Genomic DNA, 8,028 nt, shown 5'->3' with positions numbered 1-8,028 from the left:
AAGAGATATGGCCGTGCCCAGAAGGTGAGATCAAGAAGGGAAAATGGAAGGTGTCAAGGTGCCAAAATAAAGACACCAAACTCAACATTGTGCGGATCTTCCTGGAGGTGGAAGGACATCCACTCCATAATGTAGATACACCACTCTACTTCGCTAAAATGCTTTATGTGCATTTTATTCTCTATAGGCCAGTGGAATTCGCGTCCAGAGATGTCACCGTTAGCACCCACAAGATATTTGAGGAGACAATGACATTCACAAGACAAGAGATTGCTCTTATGGTACAAGGGGCTAGAACGGAGTTGAGCAAGGTTAAGGAAAGCATGGGGGAAAAGCTCGCAGAGAAATATCAAGAAGCGATCCGACCATCACAAGCGTAGACCCCTCCCCCGACCATCGCAAGGGTTGAAGTGCAACTTAACAAGCTTAGTCAAGATGTGCACGGACTTTCTCAACGTTTAAATCCTATACACCAAGGCAATCACATCTCCCACTTTTTAACACATCCTGAGGCTGTGGGCATCTCAAATGTGGCTAGAACTTCCTCTACCAACCAATGTCCCCTATGCTACAAAGTCTTCAACGGTTGGAGAGGCCATTATATGTTGCCATGTGGACACTATTACCATCTTATATGCTTGGTGAGGCAAATGCAAAATATGTCCATATGCGCATTGTGCGGTGCAAAACTTAATGAAGGCTTATATACCATACTTGGCATGGCCAATGAATACAAACCACCGGGGTCGCAGAGGCAACTCATAGTGTACTTCACTCCTTTGGATAGTCCACCATTGCATCCATACTTTTTTGAGATTGGGCACCCTCTTGTCAAGATTGCATATGGCATACATAACAGGCATCTTTACGTGATATGCATCCATCACACTACTCCACCAAGTTTTTTTCGTAAGGGGCTGTCCTTAAGACTTTGATTTTTTCTTTCACTTTTTCGTTATGCTTGCTCTCCCAATCATGAAATGCCATACATGTAAATGTAGTTATGACTACATCTTTGTTTCAAACAAGAGACTCAAATTGTTAAGTATGGAGCCTGATTTACCCTTGTAATTTTCTGTGGTAAAAGCGCACATTTGTAAGGCCCCCATTATGAGGAGAAGCCATCGTGCGTGAAGGAAAATCACTCACAGGAAACCAAAATTTTCACGGACAAGAATCAGGGGCAACTTTAAAGGCCTCCGCCTCCGAGACTTTTTTTCCGTCGGAATATTCTTTTTCATCGGAATATTATGGCCGGACGGCGGCCAGAAAGTGGTCGGAAAACAACCGGTCGGTTGGCCGGTGGCCGGTAGTCAATGGCCGATGGCCGGTGGTCGGAAGTCAATGTCCGGTGGCCGGTGGCCGAATTCAAAAGCGGACTTGTCTTCTCAAGGGTGGCCACACATGGGCGGATTGGAGGGTCCGATTTGGACTTATTCGCACAAGGGCCGCTACACATGGCTGTCTCTCATAAGAGAGGGCAGCCCTTTTGGCCTATAAAAGGAGTCCATTTCTACACACATTTCATAGTGTGAAGTTGATGCAACAAGGTGAGTGTGAGGTGGTGAGAGTGAAGCAAGGCGGGAGCTCCATTAAGGGTATAATCCCTTTGTAAACTACTTCTTGTTTTGAAGTACTAAAGCCATTGAGTGGCTGCTTTCCCGTGGACGTAGCCCACATTGGGTGAACCACGTATATCGTGTGTACTCTCTCTCTCTCTCTCTCTCTCTCTCTCTCTCTCTCTCTACTCTATAATCTCGTGTATATAAATCTGTCTCTCTCCATTAAGTAATCTACTCAATTATCTATTTAGCTACGTCTTATTTCCTAACAACTGGTATCAGAGCAAGGTTTGCTCGTAGCTAAATTATCTCAAGGAAAGGATTCCTTGAATTGAGTGGGAGTTATGGCGGAGGAAGGGAAGCTCAAGATTGAGAAGTTCAACGACAAAAACTACCAACATTGGAAGATGCAGATTGAAGACTATCTCTACCAGAAGGACCTCTATTTGCCACTAGGCGATCTTGCGAAGAAGCCCGCAACAATGGCAGATGAAGCATGGATTGTCCTTGATCGAAAGGCACTGGGAACAATCCGGTTAATCTTGGCGTCAACGGTGGCCTTCAATGTTTCGGAGATGAAGACCATGGAGGACTTGATGAAGTCACTTGACGACTTCTACGAGAAACCATCGGCATCCAATAAGGTATTTCTTATGAAGCGCTTGTTCAATCTAAAGATGGCAGAGAATGGTTCAGTTGCAGAACACCTAAATGACTTTAACACAAACATAAGTCAACTTCGATCATTGAAAATCAATTTCGATGACGAAGTGCGAGCTCTCCTTATACTATCATCTCTATCGGATAGTTGGGACAGCCTTGTGATGGCTGTAAGTAATTCTATCTCTGGCACAAATACTCTTAAGTTTGATGATGTTGTGGGTGTTCTCCTAAGCAAGGAAATGCGAAGGAGAAGCACATGAGAATCATCAAGTGCTGCACTATCAGTGGAAACAAGAGGAAGGCCTAAGGAGAGGTTCAAAAACCAAAAGGGTCATGATCGCTCAAGGTGGAGCAAGTCACGCACAAAGTCAGTTCTTGAATGTTGGAAATGCGGCAAGAAGGGCCACGTCAAGAAGGATTGCTGGTCCAAGAAGAAGAAGGAGACAGAGTCTCAAGACAACAAGCCAACATCGGAGGCCAATGTGGCAGGTAAAGTAGAGCAAGATGCTCTAATTCTCTCATTAGACAATGTGTCTAATTCCTGGATAGTAGATTCTGGGGCTTCATTCCATGCGACACCACACAAGCAACATTTCCAAGACTACACCAAAGGTAATTTTGGGTATGTATACTTGGGAGATGATGAAGCTTGTGAGATTGTCGGCAAAGGTACAGTTTCTATCAAAACTGCTAACGGAAATGAATGGAAGCTTAAAGATGTTAGGCATGTTCCTTCTCTTTGCAAAAATTTGATCTCTACAGGACAATTGGACGATGAAGGTCACAACATTGCATTCGGACACAAACGGTGGAAGATCTCAAAGGGATCTTTGGTGATTGCCAAGGGTGAGAAAGTCGGTACACTTTACTTGTGTACTGTTAACACGCAACCTTCAGCTTGTGCAACAACTACAGAAGTTGACAATGCGGTGTGGCACTACCGACTTGGGCATATGAGTGCCAAAGGAATGCAAATCCTTCAAACAAAGAAGCTTCTACCAGGTTTGAAAGAAGTGGACTTAGAGTTCTGTGAAGATTGTGTTTATGGTAAACAAAAGAGGGTAAAATTTCAAAAATCGAAAAATGAAAGAAAAAATAAAAAACTTGAGTTGGTTCATTCTGATCTTTGGGGTCCTGCAAGTACACCATCACTTGGTGGCTCATTGTACTATGTAACATTCATAGACGATGCGACTAGAAAAACATGGGTTTATGTCATGAAGAATAAATCCGATGTATTTTCCATATTTCAAAGGTGGAAAGCCTTTGTGGAGAATGAAACAGGTACCAAGGTTAAATGCCTCAGATCCGACAATGGAGGCGAATATTGCAGCCAAGCTTTTGAAAGCTTTTGTGTTAGCAATGGCATTCGGAGACAAAGGACAACCCCAAGGACACCTCAACAAAATGGGATTTCGTAAAGGATGAACGGGACAATCATGGAACAAGCACGAAGCATGCGGCTACATACAGGCCTACCGCTTGAGCTTTGGGCAGAAGCTGTAAGTACGTCTGTGTACTTAATCAATCGGTCACCCTCAACGGCATTGGATGGGGGAGTTCCAGAAGAGGCATGGACAGGTAAACCAGTGAATTATGCATTTCTCAAAGTGTTTGGGTGTGAGGCTTTCATGCACATAGATAGAATCCTAAGATCAAAGCTAGATGCAAAGTCCAAAAAGTGTTTCTTCATTGGCTATGGAGAAGGAGACTTTGGGTATCGCCTATGGAATCCTGAAGATGCTAAAATCTTAAGGAGTAGGGATGTAATTTTTAACGAACAAAATATGTACAAAGATTACTTGGAAAGAAAACAAACAAAAGAAACAGGTGATGAGTACATGGAGCTTGAGGACGGTGAAGACTCAAGGACTGCAAACGGTGACAATGTGCAACAACGTCAACCAAATGAGGAACCTCAACCTATTCCCCGAAGATCTACAAGAGCAAGTAGACCTCCAGAAAGGTTTCTTCCTTCCTTCAACCATCTCTTGATCTCAGATTCTGGAGAGCCACAATCATATGAAGAAGCTATGCAACATGAATCCAAAGAAGAATGGACGATAAGCATGCAAGTGGAGATGGACTCACTACATCGCAACCAAACATGGGAGTTGGTTGAGTTGCCTAAAGGTAAGCGGGCACTTCAAAACAAATGGGTGTACAAGCTAAAGGAAGAAGAAGGTGGGAAGAAAAGGTACAAGTCTAGGCTTGTGGTAAAAGGTTTTTCTCAAAAGAAAGGTATTGACTTCAATGAAATATTTTCTCCTGTTGTAAAAATGAACTCAATTAGGCTTGTCTTAAGCCTTGTGGCTGCTCATGATCTAAATCTCGAGCAAATGGATGTAAATACGGCATTCCCTCACGGTGACTTAGAGGAGGAAATCTACATGCTTCAACCAAAGGGGTATGAAGTAAAAGGTAAGGAGAAAATGGTTTGCAGATTAAAGAAGAGCTTGTATGGTTTAAAGCAAGCATCAAGACAATGGTACTTGAAGTTTGATTGATGGATGTTGGATCATGGATTCACAAGATGCAACTCGGATCACTGCGTCTACACGGAGAATTTGGGAGATGGGAAATTCATCATCCTAATGTTGTATGTTGATGACATGTTGATTGCAAGTGCTAACATGCAGGACATCAAAGACCTAAAAGAGGAGCTGTCCAAATCTTTTTCAATGAAAGATTTAGGTGCTGCAAAGAGGATACTTGGTATGAAAATATCAAGGGACAGGACGAAGAAGACAATAAAGCTATCTCAAGAAGATTACATCAAGAAGGCACTAGAAAGGTTTGCAATGCAAAATACAAAACCAGTTTCTACACCTTTGGCTGGTCATTTTAAACTAACGAAGGATATGTGTCCAAAGACACAAGAGGAGATAGCCTATATGTCTAAAGTTCCATATGCTGCAGCGGTAGGTTCTCTAATGTATGCTATGGTCTGGACAAGGCCAGACATTGCACATGCAGTGGGAGTTGTGAGTAGGTTCATGGACAACCCAGGTAAAGAGCATTGGCAAGCTGTGAAGTGGATACTTAGGTATCTAAAAGGGACAACAACAAATGCTTTGTATTTTGGAGAAACTGATATTTTTCTAGAAGGGTATGCTGATGCAGATATGGCAGGTGACAAAGATACTCGAAGGAGCACTACTGGCTATGTGTTCACGGTTGGAGGCACAACAGTAAGCTGGGCTTCAAAGCTGCAGAAAGTTGTTTCACTTTCTACCACGGAAGCAGAGTATGTAGCAATGACGGAGGCAAGCAAAGAAATTCTGTGGCTTCACAGATTCTTAGAAGAGCTTGGATTCAAACAAGACAATTGTGTCTTGTACAATGATAGCCAAAGCGCTATCCATCTTGCGAAGAACTCAGCCTTTCATTCAAGGACAAAGCGCATTGAGGTGAGATATCACTTCATACACACTCTTTTGGAAGAAGGACAACTAAAGCTAGGAAAGGTGCATACAAGTGAAAATCCTGCAGACATGTTTACAAAGGTGGTCAACAAGGAGAAGTTGAGCTTTTGCTCATCTTCAATCGGCATTCAAGGATAAGAAGCCAGAATGGAAAGCAGTCACAGGTTTGGTTTGGAGATCAGTCTCCAAGTGGCAGATTGTTAAGTATAGAGCCTGATTTACCCTTGTAATTTTCTGTCGTAAAAGCGCACATTTGTAAGGCCCCCATTATGAGGAGAAACCATCGTGCGTGAAGGAAAATCACTCACCGGAAACCAAAATTTTCACGGACAAGAATCAAGGGCAACTTTAAAGGCAACTTTAGAGGCCCCCAAGACTTTTTTTCGCCGGAATATTCTTTTTCGTCGGAATATTATGGCCGGACGACGGTCGGAAAGTGGTCGGAAAACAACCAGTCGGTTGGCCGGTGGCCGGTAGTCAATGGCCGATGGCCGGTGGTCGGAAGTCAATGGCCGGTGGCCGGTGGCCGGTGGCCGAATTCAAAAGCGGACTTGTCTTCTCAAGGGCGGCCACACATGGGCGGATTGGAGGGTCCGATTTGGACTTATTCGCACAAGGGCGGCTACACATGGCTGTCTCTCATAAGAGAGGGCAGCCCTTTTGGCCTATAAAAGGAGGCCATTTCTACACACATTTCATAGTGTGAAGTTGATGCAACAAGGTGAGTGTGAGGTGGTGAGAGTGAAGCAAGGCGGGAGCTCCATTAAGGGTATAATCCCTTTGTAAACTACTTCTTGTTTTGAAGTACTAAAGCCATTGAGTGGCTGCTTTCCCGTGGACGTAGCCCACATTGGGTGAACCACGTATATCGTGTGTACTCTCTCTCTCTCTCTCTCTCTCTCTCTCTCTCTCTCTCTCTCTACTCTATAATCTCGTGTATATAAATCTGTCTCTCTCCATTAAGTAATCTACTCAATTATCTATTTAGCTACGTCTTGTTTCCTAACACAAATGTGTAGAAGTGAGTGAAAAATCTAGTCTCTGCAAGTACTTTCAACATAACTGACATGTGAGGTCAAAAAATATCTAATACTCTCTCTTTTGAGCATAAATCTCATAAGATGGAGAGAAGTATCAACAATAGAGGCAAACCACTTGGTATTGTCACTTTTATACCAGTATTTTAATATAAAATTCAAACCATGTGTATTACATCCTAAAGGAAAAATATGTGGGTACTGTCGTTTCAAGATTTTGCCGGCATTCTTGCAGTTCTTTGCGTTGTCTATCACAATTTGGACTACATGTTTTGCACCCACGTCCTCTATCATAGAGGCAATTACATCAGCAATATAAACCCTAGACTTAATTGACCCATGTGAGTCCACAACACGAACAAACGTTTCGCGTCTAGGTCAAATGGTCATTAAATTAATTAGTGGTTTTCTTTGTACATTGGACCAGCCACATCGCTGACTATGGTACATCCAGAAAGCTCTATATTGCTAATTATTACCCTTTACACACGTTCTTTTACTTGAATATAGCATTTTTTCAATAGATCATTTTGCATAGCATGGTACATGGACGGTGAAAATCCTAATCCAAACTCACCCATTTTCTTCCATGCTCTCTTCCAATGCTCATTGTCCACCACTAGTATAGCACTTCCTAAAAAGTAAATCACTTCAGCAAGAGTGAGTTGTGCATCATCGAGTAGACCGTTACGTAAGCTTTCTTGCAATGAAGTTTGACGCATAGACACCTTTCCCAGGTCAAAATGATGCTTTGATGAAGATGTACTCGGTAGATTTCTTTTTGGCTGCACATTGGGATTCGGAGTGCAAGCCGGCAATACTTTCAGGGTTTGTTGATTGGAATCAATATTTTTTGGAATTCAGAAGACATTAGTAGTAGATGTGTAATGTTTCTTTGATTCTTTCTTTTGAATTTCTTCCCTCAAGTGTTTGGCCACTACAATTGCAATGGGGTGGCTACATGTACGACTCCGTTTCTTGGGTCCACCTAGAAAACATTCCCTGCCCCACCAGATTTTATTGTATGGCATAGCTTACACTCCCAATCTATGAATCGACCACCGATGTAATTGCATATTGCCACTCTATCCCAGATGCCTTTTTTTTCTTGCTAATTTGAATTTTAGTTCTATCACTAGGTCCAACGTTTCCTTCTATCTCAAATAACCTATAGAAGAAAGCATGGAACAATGAATACATAACTAAAGCAACAACAAAAGTACTCACGTATTACAACAACGTACATCCCTACACAAACATACACTGATTTTGATGATGAAATGTAGCAACACAACACTTTAAAACTAGTTTAAAATTCAAGTATTGTGTTTTTTATTCAAC

The sequence above is a fragment of the Adiantum capillus-veneris genome, chromosome 8 (genome assembly GCF_014529385.1).
Source record: "Adiantum capillus-veneris isolate H3 chromosome 8, ASM1452938v2, whole genome shotgun sequence".
NCBI lineage: Eukaryota > Viridiplantae > Streptophyta > Polypodiopsida > Polypodiales > Pteridaceae > Adiantum > Adiantum capillus-veneris.
This window is presented reverse-complemented; position numbering follows the sequence as displayed.